The following is a 16711-nucleotide window of genomic DNA, read 5'->3' as shown; positions in this document are numbered from 1 at the left end:
TGAGCTCATGCTTCTCCACTGTGGCTCTAACATGCAACGTTGTTCTTTGGGGGTACAGTCAGCTCAGCACTGTGAGTACCTGACCATCCCCACAAACCTACCATCAGCTGGTACAGCAGATGATGTTAAACCCCTTCAATAACTCCCCCCCACAACTTTGCCAGGAGACAAGGAAATAGACACAGCCAAGAGGAGGTACATTTCCATATGGGTCCCCGTGTGCACAGAACAAGGGAATGTTCCACGCTGCAGGGAAGTCAGTGGAAACAGTCCCATTCATTTCAATTGACTTTGCACAGGCCCAAGTCCTGCTCACCTTCCTCGCCGGAGTGCTTTCCCGGCTTGGTGGAACAGTTCAAGTGGGGAAAGCAAGCAGTATTTGGCTCTTTATACCAGAGTCTTCTGCCAAGAGCTACCACTGCTGGTCCTTTGATTCCATGCTGCGGCCTTCACCACAAAGTGTGGAGCAACAATTTCACAGAGTTCATGCTCAACAAAGCCCATCTTGAAAATGTCAAGCCCACTGGTCCCTTCAAGGGGCAGGAATCCCTCCTGTTGAGAACCGCAGCCTTCTCCAGTCACCAGAGCACCTGTTTTCTCGCTGCACTGGTGCGAATAGTGGTTTACCTGTCTACACCAGGAGTTTGCATTAGAGCAGCGAACCTGCAGCTGGCTGCTGATGAGTGAAATTGGGGAAATTTGCAGTTCTGACAAGGCCTAGGAATTCTACATTCACACAGGTTGAATACCCATCATCACCATGCCAAAAAAGTGCTTTGTCTAACCTTTCCCAGAGAGACAAAGGCCTCGCCTTTGTGCAGATCAAGATGAAACAAGCCAACTGTGCTGTCCCTGATGATGTCTTCCAAAACTCAGAGGTGTTTCTTTCCCTCCCACACTAATTATTACCTAAAAAACATCTTAACTATTAAATCTGCAGCTGTAGGAGAGGTTGTTCAAGGTGCTTGCCTACTTTTACAACCTGCTAGGTAATTTTTTCTATCAGCTACCCCCAAGGCTGATGAGTCACATGGACAGACCAGATTTCATAGTGGTAGCCGTGTTAGTCTGTATCAGCAAAAAGAATGAGGAGTCCTTGTGGCACCTTAGAGACTAAGAAATTTATTTGGGCATAAGCTTTCATGGGCTAAAACCCACTTCATCGGATGCATGCAGTGGAAAATACAGTAGGAAGATATATATATATATTTTCATGTTCTCTGTGTATATATATCTTCCTACTGGGGGGAGGGAGAGCTCAGTGGTTTGAGCATTGGCCTGCTAACCCCAGGGTTGTGAGTTCAATCCTTGAGGGGGCCATTTAGGGATCTGGGGTGAAAATTGGGGATTGGCCTTGCTTTGAGCAGGGGGTTGGACTAGATGACCTCCTCAGGTCCCTTCCCACCCTGATATTCTATGATTCTACTGTATTTTCCACTACATGCATCTGATGAAGTGGGTTTTAGCCCACGAAAGCTTAAGCCCAAATAAATGTATTAGTCTCTAAGGTGCCATAAGGACTCCTGTTCTTTTTATGGACTGACCACTAGCTCTCGCATGGGTGAGACAGGCCAGAGATACAAGTTGGGAAAGTCAGAGTAGCACTCTGTTTGCAGTTACCCAGGCCGAGATCGTGGATTTGACTTGAATAAAGAGTGGGTTCAGATCATCCTGAAATACCAGCACTTCCAGACAGCCAGAGGGATCCAGGAAACAGCCCATGCCTCATTAGTCGCTTCAGGCTTTCAGTATGGACCAGGAGACCACTCTGTCTCTGGAGTTTGGTTTTATAGCAGACAACATATTTTCCTCTAAAAAACATATTTTCATAGTTTCATAGAATTGAAGGCTTGAAGAGAACAGCGAATTTTACCAGTGATTCCTGCATGAAGGCCCTACCCTCTAGCTCCGCCAGACGTTATCTGTTACACAGATGTCCAGCCTTGGTGATAGAGAATCCCCCCTGTCCCTTGTACCAATAGTTAATCACCCTAGCTGTAAAATGTGCACCTTATTTCTAATCTGGTTGCTTGGGAGACTGCGTAGCTCCTGCTTATGTCAGCCTTCATTGTTCCTGGGCTTGGGGTATTCTCCTTGTCCATTTACAGTCTCTAGCCATCATCAGAGCAGCTCCAAGAAGTCAGAACGGGGGTCAGAGTGGGCCCCAGTCACCATGAACACAGAGCTGGGACAGTCACTAAAGGGACAGAGAACTGGGGAATGGACCTGAGTTCTGACTTTATCAGTTTTAATTAATCAAAAAAATAATTCGTATTCCTCTTCAGACTCCTTTCCGACTTTAATTCCTATTTCTATTAATGACTACTGAGTTTTTATGGAGAGATGTACAGAGAAGCAGTCCCACATAAAAGCACATTTCATTACTCAGGAAGTGCCCATTTCCCTTCAATAGAGGTGGGCAGGTGTCTGACTGGGAGTTCAAGCTGTCAACTATGTCTGGTACTGTCATCTATTTCTTGTTTCCTTCTTCACACTCACACTGTCACACTCTCACCTCAGGGATGAAAACCAACACCACAGAGAAAAAATGAAGAGACCCACTTAGCCCAAGTAACCCAGCCAAACAAAGGACATGGGGTAGTTTTATCTGGAGAAGGTTTGAGCCCCAAGCGATGTTTCTTTATGGAACCATATTGCCATAATCCTCCATTCTGAGCTGAATGCTTTCTGCTCATCCTACAGATAACCCTGTCCTGAGCAATAGTAGCTGGGTGTAAGCATTTCCCGGGCATGTTTTATATGCTCCTGGTGCTAAATCTGGTCTCAGGGGATGGACTGCTGCTCTCAGCGATCAGCAGCAGGAGAGGCAGGCTGGGATATGAGGGCTGAGAGGGAAGGAGAAGGACTGGTGTGTAAGCTCCTTGGGACAGGGAACACACTTGCTGGAAAGCCTGGAAACCACTTAATACATTATCCCATAAACAAACAGGGTTGATACATGTGTGGGGCAGTGTCAGACACCACTGATATTGTGGATGTCATATCACTGGCTGGAAACACCTTACACACCAAATATTTGGCAGGTCTATGCACAACAGGAAGTCTGCAACCTGCAGCTGCAAACTTCCGTACCAACTTCCCCCTTGGCATCTGTAGCACTACAGATCCAAACCACAAGGCTATTCTGGGTTGAACACGCCTGCCACCACAGGGAAGCTGCCTGTTGTCTCAGCAAAACATTCTCTGTTGCTATTTCAGCTCCTTGAGGCAGCATGAAGGACAATGAGGCTCCAGCTGGTACAAGAGCAGACCCTTATGGACAGGTTAATTCCTATCCAAGATGAACATTCCTCCCCAAATTCTCCATCATCAAAGCAGTCTGGAAAGTCAGACCTGCCCGAAGGAACCACTGGCAAGGCAGGTACATAGTTTGGTGGTGTGAAGGTTACCCTGAGGGAATTTTGCACCATGGTGCACGTTCAGAATTCATGTTCCTTGCAGATATTTTTTCTCTGCAGAAAATACATTCTGCTGGAGAGGTGCTGCAGTTATGCCTTTCATCCACCAGGTGCTGCTGTGTCACCAGAACAGAGAGGAGCTGGCTCACCGCTCACCAGCAGTAGCAGCCATCTGCATTCCTCACAGTAGCCTGCCTGCAGGGCCAGGTTAGGAGGCATGGGATATGGGAGGGGACAGAGTGGAGCACACAAGGTTGCCGGCGGGGGGGCGGGGGGTGTCACATAGACTGGGGTTCAGAAGGGCTAATGGAGAGGACAGACTGGGGCAGGGGATGAATGGGAATGGGGGTGCAGGAACACCTGGGGACAAGGGATGCAGGGACACATGGGGTTGGGAATTGGGTTTGGCTGAGTGGGGGTGCAAGGACACACAGGGACAGCGGCAGATGTGCCTGACTGAATGGGAGAGGCTAGAGGTCGGCCAGGGTCTATATGGAGGAGGCTCCCCAACTCCCTAACAATCCCTCCCCCAAAAAAACCTGTTCCATTCTTCTCCCACCCACACCCAACAACCCTCCAGGTTCACTCCCAGGGTCCTTCCCAGCAACTACTTCCCTCTCCCTCAGCTCCTCCATTACCCCCCGACTCCCGTAAGCCTTTGTACTGTTTCTAAGGGGTGCGGGAAATACGGTTCCATATTGTTTAAATGAACTATTTCTCAGATTTCTGTATTAACATGCCTAGTAAGGAATTTATGTGTCAAAATCATTTGCTGAATCTTTTTCGTTGTCTGTATTGTTACAGACATACTTGCTGACAGGTATTTTGAAATAAATTACCAAAATAATTGAAACTGGTATGATTATATTGTGTGATTTTGACAAATAAAATATTCAAAATTTTGCAGAATTTTAAAATATTGTGCACAGAATTTTTAATTTTGTGGTGCAGAATTCCGCCAGGAGTAGATGGTTATATAGGGTTAATGTATTATTTATAGCTAACCTGTTAGAACGTCTGCCACTCAGGGGAATAGAATGTAGGCTCTGCTGGATCCCTAGGCATAACTAACGGCATGAACCAAAGGCTGTGAATCAACCTAGGCCTGGCCTTGGCAGAGTAGTATCACCAATGGCATTGGCTAACCAAGTAAGCACATTTCTGACTGGAGAGGATGATACAAGAACAGCCAAATTTCTCAATGAACTGCATAAACACATTCCCAAGAGATGGTACAGGAACACACCTACCTCTTGTAAGCCCTGGTCTACACTAGGACTTTAGGTCGAATTTAGCAGCATTAAATCGATGTAAACCTGCACCCGTCCACACGATGAAGCCCTTTATTTCGACTTAAAGGGCTCTTACAATCGATTTCCTTACTCCACCCCTGACAAGTGGATTAGTGCTTAAATCGGCCTTGCCGGCTCGAATTTGGGGTACTGTGGACACAATTCGACGGTATTGGCCTCTGGGAGCTATCCCAGAGTGCTCCATTTTGACCGCTCTGGACAGCACTCTCAACTCAGATGCACTGGCCAGGTAGACAGGAAAAGAACCGCGAACTTTTGAATCTCATTTCCTGTTTGGCCAGCGTGGCAAGCTGCAGGTGACCATGCAGAGCTCATCAGCAGAGGTGACCATGATGGAGTCCCAGAATCGCAAAAGAGCTCCAGCATGGACCGAACGGGAGGTACGGGATCTGATCGCTGTATGGGGAGAGGAATCCGTGCTATCAGAACTCCGTTCCAGTTTTCGAAATGCCAAAACCTTTGTCAAAATCTCCCAGGGCATGAAGGACAGAGGCCATAACAGGGACCCGAAGCAGTGCCGCATGAAACTGAAGGAGCTGAGGCAAGCCTACCAGAAAACCAGAGAGGCGAACGGCCGCTCCGGGTCAGAGCCCCAAACATGCCGCTTCTATGATGAGCTGCATGCCATTTTAGGGGGTTCAGCCACCACTACCCCAGCCGTGTTGTTTGACTCCTTCAATGGAGACGGAGGCAATACGGAAGCAGGTTTTGGGGACGAAGAAGATGATGATGATGACGAGGTTGTAGAGAGCTCACAGCAAGCAAGCGGAGAAACCGGTTTTCCCGACAGCCAGGAACTGTTTCTCACCCTGGACCTGGAGCCAGTACCCCCTAAACCCACCCAAGGCTGCCTCCTGGACCCAGCAGGCAGAGAAGGGACCTCCGGTGAGTGTACCTTTTAAAATACTATACATGGTTTAAAAGCAAGCATGTGAAAGGATTACTTTGCCCTGGCATTCGCGGCTCTCCTGGATATACTCCCAAAGCCTTTGCAAAAGGTTTCTGGGGAGGGCAGACTTATTGCGTCCTTCATGGTAGGACACTGTACCACTCCAGGCCAGTAACACGTACTCGGGAATCATTGTACAACAAAGCATTGCAGTGTATGTTTGCTGGCGTTCAAGCAACATCCGTTCTTTATCTCTCTGTGTTATCCTCAGGAGAGTGAGATATAATCCATGGTCACCTGGTTGAAATAGGGTGCTTTTCTTCAGGGGACACTCAGAGGAGCCCATTCCTGCTGGGCTGTTTGCCTGCGGCTGAACAGAAATGTTCCCCGCTGTTAGCCACAGGGAGGGGGGAGGGTTGAGGGGGTAGCCACGCGGTGGGGGGAGGCAAAATGCGACCTTGTAACGAAAGCACATGTGCTATGTATGTAATGTTAACAGCAAGGTTTACCCTGAAAGAGTGTAGCCAGTGTTTTATAAAATGTGTCTTTTTAAATACCGCTGTCCCTTTTTTTTTCTCCACCAGCTGCATGTGTTTCAATGATCACAGGATCTTCTCCTTCCCAGAGGCTAGTGAAGATTAGAAAGAAAAAAAAACGCACTCGAGATGAAATGTTCTCCGAGCTCATGCTGTCCTCCCACACTGACAGAGCACAGACGAATGCGTGGAGGCAAATAATGTCAGAGTGCAGGAAAGCACAAAATGACCAGGAGGAGAGGTGGCGGGCTGAAGAGAGTAAGTGGCGGGCTGAAGAGAGGGCTGAAGCTCGAATGTGGCGGCAGCGTGATGAGAGGAGGCAGGATTCAATGCTGAGACTGCTGGAGGACCAAACCAATATGCTCCAGTGTATGGTTGAGCTGCAGCAAAGGCAGCTGGTGCACAGACCGCCACTACAGCCCCTGTGTAACCAACCGCCCTCCTCCCCAAGTTCCATAGCCTCCTCACCCAGATGCCCAAGAACGCGGTGGGGGGGCCACCGGCCAACCAGCCACTCCACCACAGAGGATTGCCCAAAAAAAAGAAGGCTGTCATTCAATAAATTTTAAAGTTGTAAACTTTTAAAGTGCTGTGTGGCATTTTCCTTCCCTCCTCCACCACCCCTCCTGGGCTACCTTGGTAGTCATCCCCCTATTTGTGTGATGAATGAATAAAGAATGCATGAATGTGAAGCAACAATGACTTTATTGCCTCTGCAAGCGGTGATCGAAGGGAGGAGGGGAGGGTGGTTAGCTTACAGGGAAGTAGAGTGAACCAGGGGGCAGGGGGTTTCATCAAGGAGAAACAAACAGAACTTTCACACCGTAGCCTGGCTAGTCATGAAACTGGTTTTCAAAGCCTCTCTGATGCGTACCGCGCCCTCCTGTGCTCTTCTAACCGCCCTGGTGTCTGGCTGCGCGTAACCAGCAGCCAGGCGATTTGCCTCAACCTCCCACCCCGCCATAAACGTCTCCCCCTTACTCTCACAGATATTGTGGAGCGCACAGCAAGCAGTAATAACAGTGGGAATATTGGTTTTGCTGAGGTCTAACCGAGTCAGTAAACTGCGCCAGCGCGCCTTTAAATGTCCAAATGCACATTCTACCACCATTCTGCACTTGCTCAGCCTGTAGTTGAACAGCTCCTGACTACTGTCCAGGCTGCCTGTGTTCGGCTTCATGAGCCATGGCATTAAGGGGTAGGCTGGGTCCCCAAGGATAACTATAGGCATTTCAACATCCCCAACAGTTATTTTCTGGTCTGGGAATAAAGTCCCTTCCTGCAGCTTTTGAAACAGACCAGAGTTCCTGAAGATGCGAGTGTCATGTACCTTTCCCGGCCATCCCACGTTGATGTTGGTGAAACGTCCCTTGTGATCCACCAGAGCTTGCAGCACTATTGAAAAGTACCCCTTGCGGTTTATGTACTCGCCGGCTTGGTGCTCCGGTGCCAAGATAGGGATATGGGTTCCGTCTATGGCCCCACCACAGTTAGGGAATCCCATTGCAGCAAAGCCATCCACTATGACCTGCACATTTCCCAGGGTCACTACCCTTGATATCAGCAGATCTTTGATTGCGTGGGCTACTTGCATCACAGCAGCCCCCACAGTAGATTTGCCCACTCCAAATTGATTCCCAACTGACCGGTAGCTGTCTGGCGTTGCAAGCTTCCACAGGGCTATCGCCACTCGCTTCTCAACTGTGAGGGCTGCTCTCATCTTGGTATTCATGCGCTTCAGGGCAGGGGAAAGCAAGTCACAAAGTTCCATGAAAGTGCCCTTACGCATGCGAAAGTTTCGCAGCCACTGGGAATCGTCCCAGACCTGCAACACTATGCGGTCCTACCAGTCTGTGCTTGTTTCCCGAGCCCAGAATCGGCGTTCCACAGCATGAACCTGCCCCATTAGCACCATGATGCATGCATTGGCAGGGCCCCTGCTTTGAGAGAAATCTGTGTCCATGTCCTGATCACTCACGTGACCGCGCTGACGTCGCCTCCTCGCCCGGTATCGCTCTGCCAGGTTCTGGTGCTGCATATACTGCTGGAAAATGCGTGTGGTGTTTAATGTGCTCCTAATTGCCAAAGTGAGCTGAGCGGACTCCATGCTTGCCTTGGTATGGCGTCCGCACAGAAAAAAGGCGCGGAATGATTGTCTGCCGTTGCTCTGACGGAGAGAGGGGCGACTGACGACACGGCTTACAGGGTTGGCTTCATGGGGCTAAAATCCACAAAGGGGGTGGCTTTACATCAAGGAGTATTTCAGGCAGGACTTCACGGAGGGTTCCAATAAGAAATGGTGCACCTAAGTTATTGTTCTTATTGGAACAAGGAGGTTAGCCTGGCCTCTGATTGATACATGGCTAGATTTACCTCGCTGCACCTTCTCTGTGAGTGACTGCAGTGTGACCTAGAGGAATGAGTCCCCTAGACAGGGGAGGAGGCAAATGAGTACAAAACAAATCTGGTCTATTTCTTGTTTTGATCCACTCCATCTATCTTTTACATCTTTGGCTGGCAGCAGACGGTGCAGAAGGACTGCAAGCCATCCACATCTCATGGCTGCTCGGCAGAAGATGGTACAGTACGACTGCTAGCCATCCTCATCTCTTGCCTGCCTGGCAGAAGATGGCACAGTACGATTGCTAGCAATCCGTATTGCCTGCCTGCTCACCATTAGACGGTTTAATACGACTGACTGCAGGACTAAAGAGAATGACCTGGTCAAGTCACCAAAAATTTAGTCCCTGCGCCCATGTCTGCCCAGGCGCTCCCAGCCGACGCAGCCAGGAGCACCTCGGACATGACGAGGACGGCTATCAGTCATACTGCACCGTCTGCTGCCACAAGGCAAGGGGTTGCTGCTGCTGGGTAGCAATGCAGTCCCACGTCTGCCAGCACCCAGGAGACATACGGTGACGGTTACCTGAGCGGGCTCCATGCTTGCCGTGGTATGGCGTCTGCACAGGTAACTCAGGAAAAAAGGCGCGAAACGATTGTCTGCCCTTGCTTTCACGGAGGGAGGGAGGGAGGGAAGGGGTGACTGACGATATGTACCCAGAACCACCCGCGACAATGTTTCAGCCCCATCAGGCATTGGGATCTCAACCCAGAATTCCAATGGGCAGCGGAGACTGCGGGAACTGTGGGATAGCTACCCACAGTGCAACGCTCCAGAAGTCGACGCTTGCCTCGGTACTGTGGAAGCACTCTGCCGAGTTAATGCACTTAATGCACTTCTGTGGGGACACACACACTCGAATATATAAAACCGATTTCTAAAAAACCGACTTCTATAAATTCGACCTTATTCCGTAGTGTAGACATACCCTAAGATACGAATGGGATGGTAACAGGGCCGTCCTTAGGCATAAGCAGCATACACAGCTGCATAGGGCACCAGAAAATTTGGGGCACCCCTGGGTCTTAGTGTCCACCCTTCTGCCTCTCCCTATCCCTGTTCTGACCCTTCCTGCAGGCTCCCACAGCTGGCTGCTGCAGCCTGGTGACTCTTACTCCAGAGAGGATCTAGTAACTTAAAAGTGAAAAAGCCTCCAGCCTGCCAGCCCTATTAGCACAACATTGAAACTGTTAAAGAGCCACTCAAGTGGTAATGAAGCCCTTTAACAGGCATTTGCCAACCCCCAGGTATATACTGTCAGTTTCTGAATTTACTGCAAAACAGTTGTCCATTAGTGTAGTGCTTGGATCTTCAGACATATAGTTTTTTAAATAAATCCTTCAAAAGACCACCCGCATCTAAAATACACATTTTAATTTTAATTATTATAGTAGAAAAAACTTGCTTCCAAAGTCTTTGTGTCCTTTCTGTCCATCCCTTTCTCCCTTCACCCCCTCCTGCCCTGTTAAAGAGAGCCCTTAAAGGGACAACACCCCTTTCCTTCCAGACAGCTGGACAAAGAGTTTCCCTTTCTTTACTTCTGACTATCTGATGAACTAGTTTTAAGAGAACCCTCCAGCAAAATCAGTTTCTAGTAAGATATAAAATCCTTTGTTATGCCTCAAATCTTTGGAAACGTATTTTTTAAAATTGATGAAATTTCGTAAACATGTCTATTGTTATGGAGATCACACAAAGTAAATTAGTGTTCCCTTTTTCTAAAAGCAGTGAACATTGTTACGAACACACTAAACCCCTGTGACTGATTAATTTAAAATAATGTCTTTGTTTCAGTGAGTTCAAGATGTAGTAATCTGGAATGATTACTTTATGAAGGCTTAAGAGTACATTTAAAATATCAAATCAGCTTAGAAATACTGATTAAGAAAAGAGACATTTTGCCTCCTTGCTGTAATACATTCTGTCAAATCATGTTTTTCCAGATTATTAAACCTTGGGCCTGGTCTGCACTGCAAAGTTAGGTCAACATAAGTTGCCTTGTGTCAACATATATGGGAATAGGCCTACACTAAAATTTGCAGACATAAGCGCCCTATTACAGCAATGCAGTAAAACCACCTTCCTGAATGGTGCAGACCAGTGGTCACCAACCGGTCGATCGCAATCGACGATCCTAGCCCTGACTCCCCTCCCAGAGCCAGCACCCCAAACCCCCTCCTGCACCCTGACCCCCAGCCCTGACTCCCCTCCCAGAGCCAGCACCTCAAACCCTCTCCTGCACCCCAACCCCCAGCCCTGACTCCCCTCCCAGAGCCAGCACCCCAAAACCCCTCCTGCATCCCCACCCCCAGCCCTGAGCCCCCTCCAAGAGCCAGCACCCCAAACCCCCTCCTGCACCCCAACCCCCAGCCCTGACTCCCCTCCCAGAGCCAGCACCCCAAACCCCCTCCTGCACCCCAACCCCCAGCCCTGACTCCCCTCCCAGAGCCAGCACCCCAAACTCCCTCCTGCACCCCAACCCCCAGCTGTGACTCCCCTCCCAGAGCCAGCACCCCAAACCCCCTCCTGCACCCCCACCCCCAAGCCCCCTCCAAGAGCCAGCACCCCAAACCCCCTCCTGCACCCCAACCCCCAGCCCTGACTCCCCTCCCAGAGCCAGCACCCAAACTCCCTCCTGCACCCCGACCCCCAGCCCTGAGCCCCCTCCCAGAGCCAGCACCCCAAACCCCCTCCTGCACCCCAACCCCCAGCCTTGAGCCCCCTCCCAGAGCCAGCACCCCAAACTCCCTCCTGCACCCCAACCCCCAGCTGTGACTCCCCTCCCAGAGCCAGCACCCCAAACCCCCTCCTGCACCCCCACCCCCAAGCCCCCTCCAAGAGCCAGCACCCCAAACCCCCTCCTGCACCCCGACCCCCAGCCCTGAGCCCCCTCCCAGAGCCAGCACCCCAAACCCCCTCCTGCACCCCAACCCCCAGCCCTGACTCCCCTCCCAGAGCCAGCACCCCAAACCCCCTCCTGCACCCCAACCCCCAGCCCTGACTCCCCTCCCAGAGCCAGCACCCCAAACTCCCTCCTGCACCCCAACCCCCAGCTGTGACTCCCCTCCCAGAGCCAGCACCCCAAACCCCCTCCTGCACCCCCACCCCCAAGCCCCCTCCAAGAGCCAGCACCCCAAACCCCCTCCTGCACCCCAACCCCCAGCCCTGACTCCCCTCCCAGAGCCAGCACCCAAACTCCCTCCTGCACCCCGACCCCCAGCCCTGAGCCCCCTCCCAGAGCCAGCACCCCAAACCCCCTCCTGCACCCCAACCCCCAGCCTTGAGCCCCCTCCCAGAGCCAGCACCCCAAACTCCCTCCTGCACCCCAACCCCCAGCTGTGACTCCCCTCCCAGAGCCAGCACCCCAAACCCCCTCCTGCACCCCCACCCCCAAGCCCCCTCCAAGAGCCAGCACCCCAAACCCCCTCCTGCACCCCGACCCCCAGCCCTGAGCCCCCTCCCAGAGCCAGCACCCCAAACCCCCTCCTGCACCCCAACCCCCAGCCCTGACTCCCCTCCCAGAGCCAGCACCCCAAACCCCCTCCTGCACCCCAACCCCCAGCCCTGACTCCCCTCCCAGAGCCAGCACCCCAAACTCCCTCCTGCACCCCAACCCCCAGCCTTGAGCCCCCTCCCAGAGCCAGCACCCCAAACCCCCTCCTGCACCCCAACCCCCAGCTGTGACTCCCCTCCCAGAGCCAGCACCCCAAACCCCCTCCTGCACCCCGACCCCCAGCCCTGAGCCCCCTCCCAGAGCCAGCACCCCAAACCCCCTCCTGCACCCCAACCCCCAGCCCTGACTCCCCTCCCAGAGCCAGCACCCCAAACCCCCTCCTGCACCCCAACCCCCAGCCCTGACTCCCCTCCCAGAGCCAGCACCCCAAACCCCCTCCTGCACCCCCACCCCCAAGCCCCCTCCAAGAGCCAGCACCCCAAACCCCCTCCTGCACCCCAACCCCCAAGCCCCCTCCAAGAGCCAGCACCCCAAACCCCCTCCTGCACCCCAACCCCCAGCCCTGACTCCCCTCCCAGAGCCAGCACCCAAACTCCCTCCTGCACCCCGACCCCCAGCCCTGAGCCCCCTCCCAGAGCCAGCACCCCAAACCCCCTCCTGCACCCCAACCCCCAGCCTTGAGCCCCCTCCCAGAGCCAGCACCCCAAACTCCCTCCTGCACCCCAACCCCCAGCTGTGACTCCCCTCCCAGAGCCAGCACCCCAAACCCCCTCCTGCACCCCCACCCCCAAGCCCCCTCCAAGAGCCAGCACCCCAAACCCCCTCCTGCACCCCGACCCCCAGCCCTGAGCCCCCTCCCAGAGCCAGCACCCCAAACCCCCTCCTGCACCCCAACCCCCAGCCCTGACTCCCCTCCCAGAGCCAGCACCCCAAACCCCCTCCTGCACCCCAACCCCCAGCCCTGACTCCCCTCCCAGAGCCAGCACCCCAAACCCCCTCCTGCACCCTGACCCCCAGCCCTGACTCCCCTCCCAGAGCCAGCACCTCAAACCCTCTCCTGCACCCCGACCCCCAGCCCTGACTCCCCTCCCAGAGCCAGCACCCCAAAACCCCTCCTGCATCCCCACCCCCAGCCCTGAGCCCCCTCCAAGAGCCAGCACCCCAAACCCTCTCCTGCACCCCAACCCCCAGCTGTGACTCCCCTCCCAGAGCCAGCACCCCAAACCCCCCCTGCACCCTGACCCCAGCCCTGAGCCCCCTCCCAGAGCCAGCACCCCAAACCCCTTCCTGCACCCCCACCCCCAGCCCCAGGCTCAGCCCAGAGCCCCCTCCCACATCGTGAACCCCTCGGCGCCAGCCCAGAGCCCACCCCCTCCCAACTCCCAACCCCCTATCCCAGCCCGGTGAAAGTGAGTGAAGGTGGGGGAGAGCGAGCGACGGAGGTGGGGGGGATGGCGTGAGTAGGGTGGGAAGGGGCGGGGCCTCAGGGAAGGGGCGGGGAAGATCCAGGATTGATGCAGAAAGTGACCTTGGGCATATAAAGGTTGGAGACCCCTGGTGCAGACCTCCCGAGGTTGACACAGTGCAAGTGTAGACACTGCATGACCTGTGTCAGCACTAACAGTCCTCCAGAAGCTGTCCCCCAATGGCCCGCTCCCTGCAACCATGATCGCTCTGACTGCAATCGTAGACTCCGTCGCTCAGAGGTCACGGAGACCGGAAGCAGCAAGTGGCAGTAAATGGGTTGCTGCTTTCAACCAGTGGAGGAACAGGCGATATGCTCTAAACCGGGGGGGGCAAACTTTTTGGCTTGAGGGCCACATCGGGGTGCAAAGCCATATGGAGGGCCAGGTAGGGAAGGCTGTGCCTTCCCAAACAGCCTGGACCCCGCCCCCTCCCACTTCCCACCCCCTGACTGCCCCCCTCAGAACCCCCAACCCATCCAACCCCCCTGCTCCTTGTCCCTCCTGACCACCCCTTCCTGGACCCCACCCCCTATGCAACTCCCCTGCTCCCTGTCCCCGACCCCTATCCACACCCCCGGGACTCCACTCCCAACCCTCCCTGTTCCCCGTCCCCTGACTGCCCCCCCAGAACCACCAACCCATCCAACCCCCCCCCCGCTCCCTGACTGCCCCCCGGGACCCCCCACTCCCTGATCATGCTGTTAAGAGCAGCAGGAGCTCGCAGCCCCGCAGGAGCCAGCCGCGCTCCCCGCACTGCCCGACGGGAGCAGCGGGCCAGAGCCCTGCCTGCACGGTGGCGTCACTGCGGGGCAGGGGGACAGCAGGGGAGGGGCCAGGGACGAGCCTCCCCAGCCGGGAGCTCAGGGGCCGGGCAGGATGGTCCCGTAGGCTGGACATGACCCGTAGTTTGCCCACCTCTGCTCTAAACATACAAAGATTTTACACTTCACATATTTTTCATGTGTTTTTCTGTGTCTTTCTTTGGAACAGATGTAACATCTTGCTCATTTCTTAGGCTCTGGATTAGTACCCAGCACACTAGATGCTGCTTCCCTCGGCAATGTTCCTTTCCTGCACCAGTGGTTTCACCATTTCTGTACCCAGGCCCCTGAGAAACATCCATTTCTTACTCAGAGATTTATAATAATAGACTCACGGAATCATAGAGCTGGAAGGGACCTCGAGAGGTATTTAGTCCAGCCCTCCGCACTCACGGCAGGACTAAGTATTATCTAGACCGTCCCTGACAGGTGTTTGTCTAACCTGCTCTTAAACATCTCCAATGACAGAGACTCCACCACCTCCCTAGGCAATTTATTCCAGTGCTTAACTACTATTATGCCATGTGCGGTTCAACAAAATCCAAACAATCTATACACTGAGGCATGCAGTGAGCAGCAGAGTCTGTCAAGTGTGAGCTTGTCAGAAAATGTATCTGACAATTATGTCTTATCCAGAAACTGTTCCTAGCAACCATGAGCTTCCCTGAAAATCAATTTCACAGTGACATTGTCAAAGATACTCAATTTGCTGGACAGTTGTGCTGAAACATGACGCAAATGTCATCTGGGGTCTTACAGACCCCGCGACACTTTTGGTGCTTTAAAAAAAAAAAAAACCCACTGAAACTATGATGCTAAAGACCATACTGAAAGATTCATGTGATCCTATCATAACTGCAGCCTCAAAGTAAAAACAATCTGATGCTGGAATACTGCATAATTAATTTGGGGTCTAATTTACCCCATGACCTTTTTAGGGATTTTTTTTTCTTACACAAAACCCACAACAGGTAGGATGATAAAACTAATGGGGAAAGATTGACTTCATGCTGCCTGAGAAGAGGCACGGGTGTTGGCATAAAACATTTTCTTTACATTGTTGTGAGCATTGGGGTCAGATAGACCAAAAACATTAGAAGGGTTAAATCTGATCACACAGACAGCTTCCAAGTGTACATTATGTGTTATGGGTGTGACATTATCTTTACTGTATCTGAGTAATACAGCTCTCCGTTCCACAGGATTAGCTGAAAACAGCCACAGTCCAATTTCAGAAGTCAGCTGTCTGTGTTTCTATTTCATTAGTTTCCAGACTCAGTGAAATGAACAGGCAGGACTATGCCCTCCGGAAGCATTGTCACTGACTGCAATGGCTACAGGCCCGGGCCCTGAATGCACCACGAACAGCCTCCTTTGCTTTGAGGGAGATAAAGGAAACAGTGCAGAAACGCTGGCTCACCAAAGCACGGCTGTCAGGAGTAAGTGAATGCCCTTTGGACAGAAAACACAGGAGTCGTCAGACCTGCCCATGCCACGGCTCCACTTGCCTTTGACCATGCCCAATAGAGGTGCCAGGTGTCAGAGTGGTGGCCATGTTAGTCTCCACGGTGCCACAAGGACTACTCGTTTTTCCTATGTGATCCTTAGACAAGTCAAAAGTGAAGCAAGAGGCACCAATGCTGCGCTCGCGCCCCCTCCCAGGCGGCTGGGAGGGGCCGGCCGGGGCCGAGGTCGGCGGAGGGGGTCTCCTCCTTGTAGAGGATTCCGTAAAGTGGAGCTTTGCTACAAAATAACCCCATTTGACTCAGAAAGCCTACATCAATATTGTTTTTGTCACATAAAGCAACTTCCTCCTAAAACAAATACAGAGGGGTAATTTTATCGTAACTCATAGGGTCTTGCGAAAGAAGATCAGGCTGAATAATCTGTTCATATAACTTGTGATGAAAATCTAAGTGTGTAAACATGAAATGCATCAATATCAAGGAGAGAAAATATTGAGAACCTACATGAAGTAGAATTGTTGAGGCATTTTACAATCACTGGGGCATTTCATGCCATCCATTTTTACCTAAAAATGGAAGGCATAAAATGACTTACTGTTCTGAGCACTGGGTTTTGAATAAAGAACCACCACAGAATCTTAAATCCGCTTTCCTGTGCTGGAGCAGGTACTTGGATGTGAATGACTATGAATTGCCACTACGAATGACAGTGAATAGTCATTTGGCTACAGAAGGCATGAGAATCACTCTAGTGCCAGGTAGGTTGGGCACTCCCTTTTTTTTTTTTTTTCGGCTAAAACTATTCAGCAGATTCATATCAAATTAACCAATAATTTTCAGCTTGACTGAAACTGCAAGTAAACTGTTCATCCAAAAAAAAATCACCCAGCTCTAGCTGGGCTGGCATGCTCAATACAGCTGGTGAAATATTTCAAACAATTATTGT

The sequence above is a fragment of the Natator depressus genome, chromosome 5 (genome assembly GCF_965152275.1).
Source record: "Natator depressus isolate rNatDep1 chromosome 5, rNatDep2.hap1, whole genome shotgun sequence".
NCBI lineage: Eukaryota > Metazoa > Chordata > Testudines > Cheloniidae > Natator > Natator depressus.
Note: the sequence above shows the minus strand (reverse complement) of the source record.